This window comes from Hyla sarda, chromosome 4, assembly GCF_029499605.1.
Source record: "Hyla sarda isolate aHylSar1 chromosome 4, aHylSar1.hap1, whole genome shotgun sequence".
Taxonomy (NCBI): Eukaryota; Metazoa; Chordata; class Amphibia; order Anura; family Hylidae; genus Hyla; species Hyla sarda.
In genome coordinates, this window is record NC_079192.1 from 254,257,779 (window position 1) to 254,278,414 (window position 20,636).

The following is a 20,636-nucleotide window of genomic DNA, read 5'->3' on the forward strand; positions in this document are numbered from 1 at the left end:
CAAAACCATAAGTCCCAGCATGCCCATAAGGGAATGCTGGGAGTTGTGGTGGTCTGCCTCCTGCTGTTGCATAACTACAGCTCCCAGCATGCCCTTTTTGCATGCTGGGAGCTGTTGCTAAGCAACAGCAGGAGGCTGTCACTCACCTCCAACGATCCACGCCGGAGAGTCAGTCCCTCGTCGTCACCGTCGCTGCTCCTGGGGCCCCGATCCCAACATTGACACCTGGGATCGGGGTCCCCAGCACCCGGGGTGCACGTCCCGCACCCGCTCACGTCCTCCGGAAGAGGGGCGGAGCGGGTGCGGGAGTGACACCCACAGCAGGCGCCCTGATTGGTTGGCCGGTAATCCGGCCAACGAATCAGGGCGATCGTGAGGTGGCACCAGTGCCACCTCACCCCTGCAGGCTAACGCTGTTCGGGGCCGTCAGAGACGGCCCCGAACAGCCAGTAATTCCGGGTCACTGGAGACCCGATTGACCCGGAATCACCGCAGATCGCTGGACTGAATTGTCCAGCGATCTGCGGCGATCGCTGACATGGGGGGGCATAATGACCCCCCTGGGCGATATGCCGGGATGCCTGCTGAACGATTTCAGCAGGCATCCGGCTCCGGTCCCCAACCGGCTAGCGGTGGGGGCCGGAATTCCCACGGGCGTATGGATACGCCCTCGGTCCTTAAGGACTCGGGATGCAGGGCGTATCCATACGCCCTATGTCCTGAAGAGGTTAAATAGGATTTGTAATTTACTCCCAGCAAAAAAATAAAATAAAATAAAAAGTTACTTTCATGACCTTATAAATCTGGCCACTAGGGGTCTCCCTTCTGGTCCAGACTGCATTCTGTCTGCTCAGGCCCCTTTCACACTACAAAATGACTCAGTTTTCAGTTTATTTCTTCCAGAAAACAACTTGGAGGTTGTGTTCACAAGTAATCTATACGACGCACATTTTTGCTGCACACAGATCAGTTTGTGACTGATACCACAAATAAAAGTAAATAAACAAGAAGAATTTGGATTAGTGCTGCATAAGTTTTTTGTTTGTGGTATACATTTGAATCTATTTGCATACTACAGTTAAAACGTGTTTTTTTTATTTTTTTTTTTTTTACTATGTGAAATCTGTAAAGCGGCCAAAAAAACCTAAGAAACATATACCGCACCATACTTCACTAATATACTACAAATTTTTTGTGATACAGAAAAGTAGTGTATGCAGAACTTTTCAATCCCACAAAAGAAATAAAAACGTACACAGATGTATAGGGGACAAAAACAGAACAAAGCTCTTGGAAACTTTTGGCAACTTTAACATAATAGAAAGTCTATGGGTATACCACAGCATACGTTTAGGTACCATTTAAACTTATCTCCCGGGGTACTACTATGGTATAGATGTAAACCATGATGTGTAAATCAATATATATAGTTGAACACTGCATAAAATCTGCAGCATCTTCAGCAGTTTCATAGCAAATGAATGCAGTGACCGCACACGTTTTTGTTGGACTCTTTATACACACTGGGGGACTGTAGACCCATTGGAACCCCATCCACAAGATAAATATATATATATGTATGTATTAATTTAACACCTGCCACTTTAAAGGAGTACTCAGGGATTTGAAAACTTATCCCCTATCCTTTAGTGTTAAACTATCCTAAGTTTCAGATCGCGGGGGGATCCGACCTCTGGGGCTCTTGGCCGAAATAGCTTGTGTCGACTACCGCGTGACGCAGCGACCGACACGCCCCCTCAATGCCGAATGCAGCGTTCTTACTCTCCCATAGAGATGTAATGAGGCCAGCCGTTGGACCCCCCACGATCTGAAACTTATCCTCCGTCCTTAGGATAGGGGATACGTTTTCATATCCCGGAGTACTCCTTTAATATTGTGTGTTATTTCTGGAGTTTTTCCTTGCTCTGTAAAGTGAGCAGAAGTCTGCTAAGTTTGGGGACTGACTTGAGAAAGGAATGACATAGTGGCCCTCGTTTACTTAGAAAATTGGGTTGTAAGTCTATCTTGCTTTCTTACCCGATTGCTTTTTTCCCCTGGTATTTATTATTATGTTGCATCCTGTTTGTCGCACTGGGTTTTGTTGGTTTTGGTTTCCAACTCCTCTGAGTTGTCGGGAAAAAATCCACAACAATTCAACAAATTCGGGTCTGAAACCTTTATAAATATGTGGGATAGCTCAGAAATTTCGGGTTTGGGAGAATCCACATCGGGTCCGTCGGGAAATTTTTTTGCATCGTGTCGCACACTGGCGCACGATGTCTGCGACATGTCGCAGACAAAGATGCGCCAAAAAACCCCACAAAAGAAGTAGGGATCTAGAATAGTAAATGAGGGCCAGTGAGGTTTATTTACTAACGTGATCCCGACTGTTTTTTGTCGGGTTTTGCACCCAAATTGTGTCGCACGTTCCTTGCGACACAATTTGCGACCCAAAAAAAACCCCTCCATTTTACAAGAAAACCCTGAAAAGGGGGCTTGACCACTGGATAAAATGGGCGTGGTCCCGACAGTTTTGGAAAATCCCAACATATTTACTAAGGTTTCCACCGAAAAAGTGGTGTATTTGAGCAGAAGAAAACCCGACAGATCATAACAGTTGTAAAAAAAGCAAAATGTAGGGAAACCTTAGTAAATACCGTGGGAAATCAAAACCCACAAAGAAACCTACACTCCACTCTTAGTAAATAAACCCCAGTATGTGTATTGCTGAGGTTAAAATAAATGACATTTGTGTAAAATAGCACGTTTGAGCAGTATTAGGAGGAGACATACATTTAAATCTGAGAATTTTAAGTGAAATATGATTTATTTCTCAAAGGGGAAGTATTGAGACTTGGCTTCCTGAGGAAGTCGGGTATATCTCTACCAAATGACACATTAATACCCATGGCGATTAGATCCGGGGTCCTGATGACTGACTCCTTTCAGCATGCTAGCTCCTAGGCCATAGAAGTACTGGAGGTTGTAGATTGTGTACAACATGTTTTCAATTATCTCTCCACTCTGCCAAACTGTTGTGAAACCCTCTGAAATGTGTGTGTAGTTATGGGGTTTCCTGCTAGGAACTATATTGCAAAATTCTTTTTTTTTTTACTCTTTGTTAAAAAAAAAAAAGTTAAGGATCGCCTTCAGTTAACCTAACCTACAGATTAGGAAATTGCAAAACCATTTGTGAAGGCATTTTTGTGGCATAATCTTATTACTGAAATTGGTCCTGAGCTGGAGCAATAGGTCAGAGACAGTTGGGTGCAAATCAGATGCCCCACACCCGCTCTTCCTAGCAACATCTGCAAAATACAGTAAAAATATTGGGTTAGCTTAATGCAAAATGATTTATAGGCAGATATTATTAAGGGTCAGATCAGTGGCTTGTTGAGAAGGGAAATGTGACAGCATTCAGCGGCTACTGGAGTCTTTATACACAATACATGGCCCAGATTTATCAGTTTGTCTGAGACAAAAACTGTCTGAGCTCTGATTGGTTGCTATGGGTAAATCAGCTTTTATTTCACTAGGGTTTATTAAGATATGAAAGCAGAGCTGTGATTGGTTACTCTGGACAAATCAGACAGTTTTTGCCTTAAAGGGGTAGTCCAGTGGTGAAAAACTTATCCCCTATCCTAAGGATAGGGGATAAGTTTTAGATCGCGGGGGGGCTCCGACCGCTGAGGCCCCCTGGGATCTCTCTGTACGGGGGGCCAGGCTCTCCGGCCAGATAGCGGGTGTCGACCTCCGCACGAAGCTGCGCTCGACACGCCCCCTCAATACATCTCTATGGCAGAGCCGGACACTGCTGTCAACTTTGACAGCGGTGATCTAATGGTTCAATAGGCGATCGCAACATGCCGGGCTATTAGCGGCAGGAGAGCTGTAGCCAGCTCCTTTTACACCCGAGGCAAGCCCAGAAAATTGTGCCCCCCCCCCCCCCAATCTAACCCCTATAACTCCAATTTTTCCATATACAGGGATGTATGAGGGTAATCTTATGTGCCGTGATCTGTAGTTTTGATTGGAACCATTTATTATCGGAACTTTTATTAGGAAAGTGGCTTATTCATATATATACGCACTTCTTAAAATATTTTAATCACTATTTTTCAGTCTTCATAGGGACTTATATATGGAGTCTTTTGGTTGGAAACCACTGAACAATGCTGTGTTACTGGGGGGGGGGGGGGGGAGTTGTGTGGTGCATTTTATTTACTCTAATTTATGTGTCATAATGTTGCATTTAGTTACTAGGTAACTACAACACCCAGCATGCCCTGATACAGCCTATGGTTGTGTGGGTGTTGCAGCATGTTACACTGTATAGTAATACAGTTAAGATTATTGTGTAACATGCTGGGAGTTGTAGTTTTGGTTTGTGTCAGCTGCAGAGCCATAGGCTGTGTCAAATAGTTACTAGCTGCAATTCCCAGTATTCTTTGACACAGCCTATGGCTCTGCAGCTGACCCGAACCAAAACTACAACTTCCAGCATGTTGCACTTTTATAGTTCTACAGTTTAGGTTATGGTGCAACATGCTGGAAGTTGTAGTTTTTGTTCTGGCGTGTTTGCGTGCATCCGTGGGAGTATGAAGGGGGCGGGATTCTGGTGGAAAAATTCACCTGCGTCCTGGGTGTCGGGCGAAAGGATTTCCTGCTTACTGTTGAACATGCCTACTACAATATTCACAGCTTTGAGTTGCATAATGCATTGGTAAAAATAAAAACTGCACTGTACATCTCATGTAGTTATGTTTATGGGGCAAACCAATTTTCTGCTGAAGTTGATAAATTAGTTTCACACATCCAATCTTTTTCTGTAGCCGTGTATCATCCCTAAGGAGATTGTCAACGAAGGAATATTCCATATGGAGTACAAATGTCTAGCCTTCCACCAGATTTCATGTATAAGGGATTAGTGCTGGGCGGTATGACCAAAAATGTGTATCACAGTATTTTTCTAACTTATGGCGGTTCCACGGTATTTGACGGTATTTATTTTTCACTCATCTCTCCCTAATCCCCCCCCCCCCTCTCGAATGAATTATCAGCCACAGTGCGCTGGGGAACTAATCATATGAGACCCGCGGGCGCTGCTCTGCTTTTCCTCCCCTCCTCTGCCTCCCATAGATTTGCATTGAGGGGGCATGGCCGTGAGGTCACGAGCGGAGAGTGACCGCCACATCACGAGCCGCTGCCGCGTATTGCCAGTCATCCGGCACGGAGCAAATTTCGCTCTGTGCACTGGATGTCTGGGGTGTCGCAGCCAAGCTCGAGGGGGTATCCAGCTTTGGATAGGGGGATAAGATGTCTAGGGGCAGAGTACACCTCTAAGGGGTTGTCTGAGACAAATCTCATAAATGGACCCACCATACCTGTAGGAAAGGGAAACTTTTTATATGCTCCAAAATTCTGCTCCAATTCAACACCAGTGCATATTAGTGTAAGAAATAATAGTAAAACAAATAGTCCTGTTTTTTAGGAGAAATAGTATCATATATTTGTCCAGTTTGTTTACTCTTTATCTAGCAATAAAGATTCCTCTTATTTCATGGCTTAAGATCATGATCCCTAAAGCAATGTCCAACTAAACTTGGCTTTGTTTGTAATGTTTTGGAAAACAAGAGAGAAGTTTGCTTTCTTTTAGTAAAGTATAGTCAGCTATCTTGTTGTCTTATGGTAAGCATGCAGATAATAAAAAGATCAGAGCATGATGAATATTATTATGTTTACACAAATTGCAACTGAATAAATAGAGGATCCAATAGCTCCGAGCGGGTTCATGTACCCTTCTGTCCCTGAAAAGTACAATTTTGATCATACTGGCGCCGGTTGTTGTGGGAATATTTAAATTGCTGTCACTATCATTTCATACTCATTCAGTCTTGAGTTCTGATATTCCTAACTTGTTACTAGGATTTTACGCTTTTTTTATTTTTTTTTTTTTTTGTCAATCCTGTTTATTCAAAAAATAAAAACAAATGTTTGTATTGTGCATGTTTATTTTAGTTCTGTGAGTACAGCCAGCAGTGTAAAGCCTCATTCAGATGGATGTAGCATGACCTCTATTCCAGGTCCTATTAGGATAGTAACATTATTAAAGATCCCTCTGATGCTATTAGTTTGGATAGATGTTTTTAATCTTTGTCTTGGCTACATCTCAACTTGACTTTACTTTGATTTACTATTGATGTATGCAAATGTGCAAAGCTGTTTGTTCACAGTACATGTGATAGTAGTAAAACATTCACCATACGCTGCTACATTTTCAAAAATGGGCAAATGTAAGGAACTGATATACGTATACAATGGCCATATTGTGATGACAAGACAGCCAGGGTATCTCCAAATGGCAGGTCTTTTGGGGTGTTCCCAGTATGCAATGGTGCACAGTAGAGGTTAGTCCCTCTGGCCCAGTCCAACCGAAGAGTTACTGTAGCACATTGCTGAAGAAGTAGACTTGTAGACCCGTAGACTTGTTTGTTCCAAAAGCTGAGCAGCGGAGTACCTCTTTAAAGGATCGGCCACTGGCATCTTGATACCACAGGACATGGTCTGGATGCCTATTTTTTTCAATTAAGATTGTAGAATAATTAAAAAAGAAAATCCTAGCGATAAATAAAGAAAAGTCTTGTGTTATAGTAAAAAATGGAAAGAAAATGTATTCATTATTGCTATCTTGCTATGTTTAACTGAACACATGGTGAATGCCATTATTTAAGAAAAAAAAAGTCAGTAAATAAATCTATGCTAAAGCTGTGTGATTGCAGCTACACATTAAATACTTATGTAAATAAAGGTTATCGCCATACTCGTAATGACCTACAGTGTAATAGTTACCGGTATGTTATTTATAGTGCACAGATAACATGTGTAGTGCCCAAAAAACAATAATATTTCATTTTTTTTGGTCATCTTTAAAAAAAAATATTTACATGCAGGGGACAGAAATACTGTACTCTAATATTCATTGAGGACATATAGCAGAGGCCAGTTATTGGTGCCATGTTCTCAATACACTGGAATGCCATCCTAGCACTTAGTGGGGGACACTGGATCTTCTCGGTGATTGAGCATCGTGTACATGTTTTTCTATTTTGCCTTGTAATTGCAGCCCCTCTGACTGGTTAGTGGCATGTGATAATGTTATTTTAACCCCTTCTCAACACAAATTCAGATAGCTGGGATTTAATAAAACCATTATCTTATCAGTTGTTCCTGCTGTTTGTATCTGTTTTACACAAATAAACCACATTATAAACCCATTTGAGGAGAGGACATGAGATCCTTATAATTAGCAATGGCCGCTGAACATGCTGGCTAAAGACTAAAGATTCCTTGTTAAAAAAAAAGGATTTCAATGGGAGATTTGATTAGTGTTTTTTTTGTTTGTTTGTTTGTTTTTTTTTTTACATATGATGTTATGTGGGCACTGTTAAAGGGTACCTGTAAAGTTGAACTCCTGGCCATTCTTTAGATTGGAGTGGAGAGATGCAGGTAAAAGAAGGGTGGTCAGGTTAAACAATAATTCTCAGTGTACTATTACGTGAACTTTTTAAAGGGCTACTCCTCCGGTATCAGGATGCCCCTTCTATGGCTGGTGCCATTCACAAATTAGTGAATGAGGCGGGACACTGCTGCAGGCAGTAATTGGCTAAAGAATGTGACCTCCTGTCTGGCTGTCCGACACGGTTTGGGAAGCAGACTGTCAATGAAGACTTAAAGGATAGGGGATAAGATTTCTGATCGTGTGGGGTGTCTGAGCCCATTCACGCCCCCGCTGTCAAGCTCTCTTCGATAGACATGAATGGAGGGGGGGGGGGGGGGTCGTCACAACTGTGGCGCCCCCCCATTATCCTTCTTATTCCCTCTCCTTTGGATAGGGGAAAAGATGTCTAGTGGCGGATAACCCCTATTAGTCGAGTTAAAGGTTTTGTTGTTTTATTAGGCTAGCAGATATGTCTATATCAGAGTGCTGCAGATCTGTCTTCTTGATATGAATGATGGACTTACTGGATTGAATTGCTGGGTATGGTTGTGCACCTCTACTACTTTTAAGACTGTGACAACAGAACCTGAGCACTGGGAACTGTTTTTTTTCTTCGTGAGGTTAAAAAGAAATGGGCCTGTGAACAAAACTTTCTGAGTATTAGTGCTGCAACAAACGATTATTTGTAAAATCGATTAGATGGGCGATTGTTGGTTCAATAAATCAGAATAAAAAAACAGGATTAGAGAACCAAGGAAGGATTGACAGAAGGAAGCGAGGACCGCATTGTGAAGAGTTAACGGGGAGAAGATGGGACAGCACTTGAAGTGTTAACAGAGGGTAAGAGTGTAGGGACAGCAACTGAAGGGTTAACGGGGGCAAAAAAGAGGGAACAGCACCTTAAGGGTTAGCCTATGAGCCTTGCTGCAGGGGAGAAGGAACAGTTTGCAGACCTTAGTTGTCCTCCCTGCACCAGAAAGATCTGTCACTGCACAGAATGGAGAACTGAGCTTCTGGCCAGACAAGGGGGCTCAGCTCCCATGATGTCAAGACCGTAGGGGTGCCGAAGACAAGGAGGAGGTGCCAGCACCTGGACTGTACTCCAGGCGAAGGGAAGCCACACGTCCTGAATGATAGAGGCCACGCCCCCTAACAACCGATGAATTGATAATGGAAATTGTCGACAATGATTTCCATTATTAATTTTTATAGATATCAACAAATTTTTGCAGCCCCACTTGACATTGAATTATTACTTTGGCAACCTAACAGCTCAGCATAGCTGTGTCTCCATGCTGATATGATGACAGACGAAAGTTCAACTTTACAGGTACCCTTTAAACCCTAAGGTCACTACAGAGTTTGGGTGTGTTTAGTGCTTATCGTTGTAACTTAGATTCCACTTAAAAATACTTCTGAGTTAACAAAACAGAAAGCTCAGCTTGATGTATCTATAACTGTGTGTAAATGCATTACATAATGAAAAGTCAGCTTACTCTACCTCTATGTAGGTTCCTTTCTTAAGGGCGTTAGACATCCACAGATATAGACCAAAGTCCAGCCCTTTAGGACATCACAAATCAGGTTGTTTTAAATCTTTACTGTATTAAATTCTGTATAAAAGTAACTTCAGTAATATAGCAATTCACACACCATGCATTGCTAAGGCTGGGTTCACACCATGTTTTAGCAATACAGTTTCTGTATCAGGTTTTTGATGAAAAACGGATTCCTCAAAACCGGAATAAACTGTATCAAAACGTGAGTACAAATCGTAACCCGTATACGGTTTGAAAAATGATGTCCGGTTGCATCCGTTTTTAGGAAAAAATGTATACTGCGCATGTGCAAGTAAAAAAACGAATGGTGCAAACCGGATGAAACCGTATGCACATACAGTTATGTATGGTTGCCATTGAATCCCATGTGAAATAGAAGTATTCGGTTTCAATACGGTTTTTCACCCTTATCAAAAACCATGGTTGGGGTTACGGGGAAAAAAACGGCCAAAACCGCGCAAGATGCAAAACGGACACAACTGGATGCATTGTTTGGCATACGGTTTTCAATGGAGTTCCATACGGTTTTCACATTGAAAACGTATACAGGAACTGTTTTGCAAAAACGTGGTGTGAACCCAGCCTTGCGTGTTTTTTTTTTTTTTTTTAGCTCTATTACAGTAAAGATTTAACACTTTACCGGATTTGTGGAGTATTTAGAGTGCTGGATTTTGTTCTTTACACATGTGTGTTGTCTCTTTAAACCCTTTGCCAAAGTGACAAACTATTGGGACAGGATATCACCAGTACTATCCTGTTATGTGCATAGTTGTTGCTTTTGGCTAACTGGTCATTCCTCTACCAGCTGTCTACAGTCTGTGGCTGGCTAGTCTATGTCTCACTGTCTCCTGTTCGTCTTTATCTGAGCTTTATCCAGTTCACAATGTATGTGGAAGTGGTCAAGCTCATATTATCTGCAGTGTAGATAGTGTAAAGGATTCTGCTCTATATGAAAACTTCTTAAATCATTTGCAGACAGGCCCTTGTCTGTAAACTACCATAGAAAAGCCATAGTTTTCTTACCCATGAAGTGAGAGTTTCAAGCATGCTAGAAATGCTGTTCCACATGTTCTCCTGAAGTCTGTAAAGTCTTATGCAACATGGAAGACCTGGAAGAGAGGACCCTGCTTATACTGAGTCAGCACTACACCAAGAAATTATCAAAGCCAGCAGTCACCTTTCTTATCTCTCTAGGCATCTTACAAAGCCATGTAACTACTGATTAGTTAAGTAGGGATTCGGCTCTGTAAGATCTTCTCTAGATAAGAATAAAGTCAATTAAAAGTGTAATCTTCAGCAACACATAGTCAGGGAGAAGTAATGGAAAACCACTCATCCTTGCAACATCACCTCTCCCACTTTCATAAGAAGGACAAATATGTTCATTCTTAGGGAGATGTAGGAAACAGAACTTAGATTGTCATTCAGAGGATATTTTTTTTGCTAACCTACAATGGCCAAGACAATGTTCATTGAATTATTAGAATAGAGTAGACATATGTGTCCAATTGTTAACCATCATTACATCTATGGTCAGAAGATGATTTGTCCGTGAGAGTTATGTTTTTATTTTTAAATAGACTTGCATTGAGGGGCCGTGGACGTGACTTCATGAGCCTCCGGCACTGCACCAGACGTTCTAAACGAACTCTGGGTAGAACGGGGAGATCAGACCTCTTATGCCCTATCCTTTGGATAGGGGATAAGCTGTCTAGGGGTGGAGTAACCCTTTAAATGCCTAAGGCTTAGTCAGCTCACTATGTTCAGATCATTTTTCAAACATTATGCATTTTTTGGCTTGGATTGGTTTGCTGCTCTTTAGGGTCCAAGCCCAAACAGATATTCATTCAAAAAAAACGATGTCAACTAACTTGCTATGTTCCCTTTGGTACTCAACTTTTATTTGGATTTTTCTCATTACAAGTCATCTCATCATTTCTTTGAAGGTCCATAGGAGGAAAAACACCACAATTTCCTGGAAAAAAACAGTGTGCTGAGATTTTAAACTGTTACTAAGCAAAAAAAAAAAAAAAACATGTAGGTATGATGCTTCATATTAACCTATTAACTCCCAGCTCACATTTGGCTGCAGTGTTTTTGGCCCATAAAAACCACCATGCATTAACTGTGATGTTTTTGGACAAAACACTTCTGTCTGATTCTAGCATTTAGAATGCTTTTACATGTACATTTTCTGGATGCAGTTTTTGAAGTCAAAGCAAGGAGTGGTTAGTAGAGAGAGGAACCTACTTCTTTTTTGGCTTCAAAAACGGTATCAATATGGCACATGTGAAATACCCCCACGTCTGAACTAGCATGTTGTTTCTATGGGAATGAAGATGAGTCTCTGCCAAGTACCACTGCTACGGTCTAAACCAGGGGTAGACAACCTTTTGGTAGTGCTGTGCCCATATTTTTTCAAAGTAGCTTGGTGTTCCGGCAATATGGGTGTGGCTTGTTGTCGGTGTGGCTTGCTGTGGGTGGGGTTTGTCACATGGCGTTTTTTTTTTTCCAGAATTGTCCCTATACAGTATATTGTTCTCACTGTAAGGACCTTACAGTGAGAACAACCATTTTAACTCAGACCTGTATAATACAGACCCCAGAATCAGTCCACAACAATGCAGACCCCAGAATCAGTCTGCACCATAATACAGACCCCAGATTCACCACCCACCATAATACAGACTCCAGAATCACCACCCATCATAATGCAGACCCCAGAATCACCACCCAACATAATGCAGACCCCAAGATCAGACCCCACCATAATACAGAGCACAGAATCAGACCCCACCATAATACAGACCGCAGAATCAGACCCCACCATAATACAGACTGCAGAATCACCACCCACCATAATACAGACCCCAGAATCACCACCCACCATAATACAGACCCCAGAATCACCACCCACCATAATACAGACCTCAGAATCACCACCTACCATAATACAGACCCCAGAATCACCACCCACCATAATACAGACCGCAGAATCACCACCCACTATAATACAGACCGCAGAATTGGACCCCTACATAATAAAGACCCCAGAATCCCCACCTACCATAATACAAACCCAAGAATCAGACCCCACCATAATACAGACCCTAGAATCAGACCCCAGTATAACTGCCCTACATAATACATACCCCAGAATCAGACCCCACCATAATACAGACCGCAGAATCACACCCCACTATAATACAGACCGCAGAATCACCACCCACCATAATACAGATCCCATAATCACCACCCATCATAATACAGACCCCAGAATCACCACCCACCATAATACAGACCGCAGAATCACCACCCACTATAATACAGACCGCAGAATTAGACCCCTACATAATACAGACCCCAGAATCACCACCTACCATAATACAAACCCGAGAATCAGACCCCACCATAATACAGACCCTAGAATCGGACCCCACCATAATACAGACCCCAGAATCACCACCCACCACAATACAGACCCCAGAACCAGACCCCACCATAATACAGACCCCAGAATCGGTTCCCTCCATAATACGGACCCCAGAATCGGTTCCCTCCATAATACGGACCCCAGAATCAGTCCCCACCAAAATACAGACCCCAGAACCAGACCCCACCATAATACAGACCCCAGAATCACCACCTACCAGAACACAGACCCCAGAATCAGACTCCACCATAATACAGACCCCAGAATCAGTCCCCACCACAGTACAGACCCCAGAATCACCACCCACCATAATACAGACCCCAGAATCAGTCCGCACCTAATACAGACCCCAGAATTAGTCCACACCATAATACAGACCCCAGAATCAGTCCGAACCATAATACAGACCCCAGAATCACCACCCGCCATAATACAGACCCCAGAGTCAGTCCACACCATAACATAGACCCCAGAATCAGACCTCACCATAATACAGACCCCAGAATCAGTCTGCACCATGCTACAGACCCCCTCCCCCCCCCTACATAAAACAGACCCCAGTCTTTTACAGTCAGTGTCGCCCTCTTTCCTTCTGTTCTCTGTCTGGCTCAGACCACCATGACGACTTCTTCACTGCAGCATCTGCAGGACAAACCTCTTAGTTTCTGCATTTTTCCAGTGCACTCCCCCCAGAAGTGCAGAATTCGGTAAAGTTTATTCCATTCCAAAGAGTGTTACAGAGCACGCTACATTTCAGCGACCTGTCTTACCCTTTGTCAAGCATGAGAGGCGATGAAACGTAGCCTGCTCTGTAACACTGTTTGAAATGGAATAAACTGCAATTAATTCTGCACTTAATACTTTGGTGACCTACGATTTTCCTTGGATATAAGTTGGTAGGTAGGTAGCTATGTAGTAGATATGGAGGGAAGTTCATAGGTACGTAAATGGGTAGCTATGTATGTAGGTAGGTACCTGGGTAGGTAGTTGGGTAATAAGGTTGCTATGTAGGTAGGTAGCCTGGTGACTAAGTAGGTCGGTATGTAGCCAGGAAATTAATAATGTAGGTAGCCAGGTAGGGAAGTAGCCAGGCAGGTAATTGTGTAGGAAGCCAGGTAAGGAAGTATCCAGTGCTCCTTTACATCCAAATCATCATCCCCCTCCCTCTTTCACCTGCGCCCTCACCCCTGCCCCAACCCTCCCTGTCACCTGAACTCCCCCTCAGTCACCTGCACCCTCCAATCCCCATCACCTGCACCCCCCTTCCCCCGTCACTTGCACCCCCCTATCACTTGCACCCCCATCACTTGCACACACCCCCATCATCACTTTAAAAAAATCGGTACCTGCACTGCGTGCGGGTAGAGGTCACAGGTCGCCTGGAGCCAGCCCCACTTGCCACTTAAAAGCATCCCGCGTGCCACTCATGGCAAACGTGCCAGGAATTGCCGACCCCTGGTCTAAACCATCCAACCTATTTTTATCTCTAACAGTGGTCTCCAAAGTGTGGATCTCTAGATGTTGCAAAACTACAACTCCCAGCATGCCCAGACAGCCATTGGCTGTCTGGGCATGCTGGGAGTTGTAGTTTTGCAACAGCGAACGATCCACACTGACTACTTCCACTGACTAAAGTCCATACTGACTTGGCATCAAGTAAGATTCTAGCACCCTCAAGAACATCGGTTTAGGCTACATTTAGGACTAATGAGAAATCATGTTCTTGTAAGTTATGCTGGCTTTGTGTTCTGTCCTTTGGGGACATTTTACTAACCAATCCGTCTGGAGACTCCTGACCCATAATTGGAGGTATATGGCAATAAACGATGTCCTCTCTTTTCCACTCCTATATGGTACTGTAGACTTTACCTCAAACATTGACTTGTGTTTGCTTGAACATTGTTCATGGCTGGCATCATAAAGGCAGCACAATGGAAGAGACCCCATCCACGTAGCACACAGTGTCCCCAGTTTACATACTATAAACATTCTCTTGGTAATAAAACTTTGTTAGGGCAATTGACATGAAGTGAGCTTTGTTTGCAGCCTGTTCAGAGTTCGCCTGAGGGTCACCCTTACCAGGTGCATATTATATATGCCTTTACCGAATTAACTGGATAATGATTGCCTATTACGTTACTGCAGTTCTTATGACTCGTAAGCTATAGTATACCCAGAAAATAGGTGTGGGCAATTAGTAGCATGGCACAACCCAGTGGTGTTACACCTATATACCTACATTACTTTTTATATATCTGATTGGCCCAATTAAAAATGAAGTGCTTAGTATGGTAAAATGGGCCTTATAGTTCCACTCGCTGTATGATAACATTTATTGGATTTCAGAACGCAAAACTATTGCTCACAGGCAGGAATATATGTAATATTGAGACTATCGCAGACAAATGAAAGGATCTCAAAAACGTAACCTTTAACAATTACTAAAGACATAAGGAGATTTATGAAAACCAATGTTGAGGAAAAGTAGTGCAGTTGTCCATAGCAAGCCATCAGATTGCGTCTTTCATTTTTCGGAGACCTTTTTAAGAAATGGAAGAAGTAATCTTGTTGCTATGGGCAACTACACCACTCTTCCTCTACACAGGTTTTGATAAAATCTCCCCCATAAGTTTGACTATGAAGTGCAATTGCAATACTGTCCCTATAAGGCCCTTGTGCTCACCCTTAGTGGAAGCACTCGCCCTAAAGAGGGCGACCCTGCAGGCTGCCACTTAAAGTGATCCTATATATCACTTGGTCATACTCCAAGTGTGTCATCCTGCAGTAGTGTTGGAGATGAATGGAGAAATATCACAACAGGCACATATGGGTGAGCAAGAGGACCTTATATAGTTGCACATTATAGTCTCAGGAAAGGAACCTCTTCATAATCGAAAAGGCAAGAAATAGGCACTGGATTGTCCTGGGTAGATTTTGACAAAGGCACAGATGAATTTGAAGCTACCTCCCTACCTGCAGATATGACCATTAGGACACTTTTGGGTATAAAAATCTAGTCCAGCGGGAGAATTTGAAAACTGGCTGCGGCTGTATCCTCACTGGACCCGTGCCTTACCCCATTCATGTTAATGAGCCAGACAGCTGGTCACTCCGGTCGGCTCATTTTTGAACAGTATAAGTTTTTGTTGCCGGACTGAATACCATGAACTGTGGTGCCAGTGAGTGAAGAGCAGTTGTAAAAAGCATCGCCTGTCCTGCCTCACACAGGCAGCCTATTGAATTTGAATGGGTAATATGTAAAGTTTAGTTTTCCCCGTGGTTGTACTGGAAGGAATTTGTACACTTATTGTCAGGTTTCCCTACAGGTTAAAGCTGGAGCCCTAGCAGAGAGAGCCTTTATGATCTGTCTGTTGTCAAGAAACCTTTCTTACAAGTATGGTTCGTTCAAAGCAGAGGACTCCTTTAAGAAAATTCTCTATGTAGCCTGTGTCCCATTGGCTGTCTAAAACATGATGGATGCTTGCCATATGATTATATTTAATTTTTTTAAAATTCTTTCTTAAAATACCATATATACTCGGGTATAAGCCGAGGCCCCTAATTTCACCCCAAGAACCCAGGAAAAGTTATTGACTCGACTATAAGCCTAGGGTGGGAAATACATCATTCCCCCCCCCCCTGTCATCATCCAGAACCCCGTCATTAACACCCTCATCATCATCACCCTGTCATCATCCCCCCTTCATCATCACCGCCTGTCATCATCCCCCCCTGTCATCATCCCACCCCCTTCATCATCACCGCCTGTCATCATCCCCTTATCATCCCACACCCCCCCTTCATCATCCCCTTGTCATTATCCCACCCCCCCTTCATCATCCCCTTATCCCACACCCCCCCTTCATCATCCCCTTATCATCCCACACACCCCCTTCATCATCCCCTTGTCATTATCCCACCCCCCCTTCATCATCCCCTTATCCCACACCCCCCCTTCATCATCCCCTTATCATCCCACACACCCCCTTCATCATACCCTTGTCATTATCCCATCCCCCCTTTGTCATTATCCCCTGGATCATGTCGAAGGCCACAGTGGTCTTCAGCCTGTGTACCTCCAGATGTTTCAAAACTACAACTCCCAGCAAGCCCAGACAGCCATCGGCTGTCCGGGCTTGCTGGGAGTTGTAGTTTTGAAACATCTGGAGGTCCGCAGGTTGAAGACCACTGAGGGTGGAGAGTTCACTCGAGTATAAGCAGAGGGGGGTGTTTTCAGCACGAAAAATCGTGCTGAAAAACTCGGCTTATACTCGAGTATATACGGTAGTAATGAATAGGGCTGCACGATATATCACAAAAGCAATCGAATCGCGGTTTTTCCATTTTGCGATATGGCAATACGTCCCCCCGGGAAAACATGCGATTATCTGCTCTGGCTGGCTCCCGTGGCGGGGGGGCGGCCAGAGCAGGTAAAAACTAATTTAAATACTAAAAGTCAGTGTTTCCCAACCAGTGTGCCGCCAGTTGTTGCAAAACTACAACTCTTAGCATGCCCGGACCGGCAAAGGCTGTCCGGGCATGCTGGGAGTAGTAGTTTCACAACAGCTGGAGGCACCGTGCCAGAAAAACACTGAGCTAAGGGCGCAGGGAGAAAAATGAAAAAAAAAAAAAACCTTATGCTCACATATCCCGGTCCCTGCAGATTCGTCTATGTGCGCTACAGAGTTTCCTCTCTTAGTACAGTAGGACCTTTCCCTTTTCAGCCAATCACTGGCCGCAGTGGTGTCACGTGTCAAGCCAGTGATTGGGTGATGGGGAAAGGTCTTGTACTGCAGGAATACCGCGGAAGATTTGAAATCCGCCCAGGAATCCCAGTGTATTGCTGCAGTACAAGAATGTGACAGAAGGGGGGGGGGGGTGTGACAAGGGGGAGGAGAATGTGACAGAGGGGGGGGATGTGACTGGAGGAGAATGTGAAATAGGCTGTGGCCATAAAATGGGTAGGTAGATGTGAAATGGAGGCGAGTGGACATGAAATGGGGGGATTTCACCATTTTTTTTTTTTTTTTTTATTATTATATCGCATCGCAATAGCAATATTTAGGCCCAAAATCGCACATTTTTCCCATATCGTGCAGCCCTAGTAATGGATATCATCCTGCTAGAACATGTAAGATTACTGCATAGGTCATTCTGACCCTGACATTTAATATTGTCATCTATTCCTTAGGATCTCAGTGTAACTGAGTAATGGCTATTAGTAGTATTATGTTGTGGTGCAGAACACTGGCTCTCTTCCTTGTAGGCAGCCTTATCACAGAGAACAGACTCCATACCTAGGTAAGGTATCTTATCCTTGGATGTTTTTCTTTTCTGTTTCTTGCACGTGTGAATTGAACAGACCCCACAGCTGCTGACCACATACCATGGAGAGGACTTCTCCACTAACACTGCACCATTTATTAATGTTTGGTTGTATTCTACTTGTGGAAGTGACACCGTTGTGCTAATGGCTTATCACCAGCCTAAATGAGAGTGAAAAAGACACATACTTGTGATTTTTATTATTGCGTTATTTTTCTTATTTTCACTAACTGGTTTAACCCCTTAAGGACCAAGCCCATTTTCACCTTAAGGACCAGGCCAATTTTATTTTTGCGTTTTTATTTTTTTTCTCCTCTCCTTCTAAAATCCATAACTTTTTAATATTTCCATCTACTCACCCATATAAGTGCTTGTTGTTTGCATGACCATTTGTACTTTGTAATGACACCTCATTTTTCCATAAAATGTACGACAAACCCCCCCAAAATTTTTTTAGGGAGATAATTCAAATGAAAACCACAATTTTGCAAATTTTGGAGGGTTTCATTTTCACTCCGTACACTTTACGGAAAAATTACATGTTTTCTTTATTCATGGTTACATACTTTTCTATTATTGTACCGCTTAAAAAATCTCAAACTTTTTGTACAAAATAAGTATGTTTAACGGTACCACTTTTGTGTAGTTCTGGCTTTTTGATCACTTTTAATAAAAAAAAAAATTTGGGGGATGTATTTTAACAAAAAATCAACAATTTTGGGGTTTGGAATTTTATTTGCGTTTACGCCGTTCACCGTGCAGGATCAGGGGGGGGGATTATTAAAAAATGGGAAAGGGGGGGATATGAATTTTTATTAGGGGAGGGATTTTATTTATATATAAAAAAACAAAAAAAAAAAATTATACACTCTTTTTGGCTCCCCTAGGGGCCTATCATAAGCAATCATCAGTTGGCTTACATAGATCGATGTAATGCTATTGCATTACATTGATCCATGAAATCTGTGCTCGATTGCTCGATTAAGGCTCCCTTTGGCAGCCCTAAGCAATCACTGATCCAGGGAAGACTCCGAGGACCAGGTAAGGCCTCGGGCTTCCCTACCGACCCATAGCCCATCCCCCCGTCCCGCTGTGGGCTATGGGACCACTAGACACCAGGGATTAGCGGCATTTAATGGTTAAACAGTTTTACAGTTTAAACAGTTAAATGACGGACATCGGAGCGATCTCTGATATCCGTCATTACCGGCAGATGTCAGCTGCTGATAGCAGTGGACATCTCCCGTTCATGATGTGGGCACCCCGTCATGTCAGCCCACCCGACCCATGGCGTACATGTATGCCATGGGTCGGTAAGGGGTTAAAGTTAATTCTGTCTGATAGAAAATTGTCAAAATACACAATGCTGCTTAGTTACAGACTAGAGATGAGCGAACTTACAGTAAATTTGATTCGTCACGAACTTCTCGGCTCGGCAGTTGATAACTTTTCCTGCATAAATTAGTTCAGCTTTCCGTTGCTCCGGTGGGCTGGAAAAGGTGGATACAGTCCTAAGAGACTCTTTCCTAGGAATGTATCCACCTTTTCCAGCCCACCGGAGCACCTGAAGGCTGAACTAAATTACGCAGGAAAAGTCATCGAATCGAATTTACTGTAAGTTCGCTCATCTCTACTACAGACCATCAGAGCGCCTATGCTGACTCTTTTCCACCATCGAAAGTACTCTAAGTGTGCACGTGAGCATCAGAACCGGGCCAAAAAGCAATGGAAAAAGTTTACATTGTCTGAAAAATCATGTGTTATATTATGTGGAAGGCATGGTGGATGTGCGGAACTATAGGAAGAATGCAAGCCAGTGCAGGTAGTTTGATGCTCTGAGAAAACTCAACATTGTTACAGACCAAGTACGCCCCTTTATTGCAACAGAACTCCCTAATGTTTAGTGGACTCTCTCAACAGGATAATATGCACTGCCACATTGCAAAAATTGTTCAAGAATAGTTTGAGGAAGAAGGTTGACTTCAAGGTGTTGACTTTAGCTTTTACATTTCCCACATCTCAATCCAATAAGGCATCTGTGGGATGTGCTGGAAAAACAATGGCTCAACACATCTAAATGTTGTATAGGAAGTCTGAAAAAGTCCCAAATACAGGGGTGAGAAGAAATGCACTCACTTGTTTGTGTTGTGCATGGGGCACCACATATGTAAATACCACCAAGAATTGCATTGAAAAATGGTCTTCTAGACATGCGATCCTCATAAAGTTGTCCAGTTTGGCTTAAGGGGTAGTGTTCCCCAAAAGCTAGTCTTTTCAAGAGGTTTCTGTATGTAAAGTAGATATAATGGTGTCTCAAATACATTACTATTGCTAAATATTTTTGAACACCTTCACCTTTAGTTATTTAAACACATGAAACCACTTAGATGGACATACTTACTTTTACACTTGACACCTGTATACAGATACCCGGTTGGGAGCACAAGAGTTTCTCTTGCTCTGTCAGCCCTAGCCTATCTATGGCTATGTGATACTACATTTCTTTTGTAGCGTTTGTGACATGGAAAATATATGGCCAAATGCAATGAAGGATAATCACACCTGTGGAGATAACCAGACTGACTCCCATTTACAAAGGGCTTTCTTTTGTGACACAACCCCTTTAAGTATGGTGCTCAGGATGACGTTTATTCATTACTGTGTTTTTGTTTTGTGGTTTTTTTTTTGACCTCCATTAAAAGTATACTCATTGTCTGTACAGAATCCAATGACCACACTGAGAGAACCACCTGTCCCATGCTCAGTGCCCAATGTTTTCTTTCTCCTTTGTACTGTGAATATTACATGGAGCCATTAACAG

General features: G+C 43.0%; 1 protein-coding gene and 1 long non-coding RNA gene across 6 annotated transcripts in view; both read left to right on the forward strand.

The window, feature by feature from the left end:
* Positions 1 to 20,636, forward strand: part of PPHLN1 (periphilin 1) — a 98,730-nt gene that overhangs the window by 25,341 nt on the left and 52,753 nt on the right. The window lies entirely within an intron of this gene.
* On the forward strand, positions 15,812 to 20,606 carry LOC130369142 (uncharacterized). Its single transcript, XR_008892680.1, has 3 exons — positions 15,812 to 15,884; positions 17,682 to 17,791; positions 20,538 to 20,606. It is a non-coding gene; the product is annotated as an uncharacterized LOC130369142 (long non-coding RNA).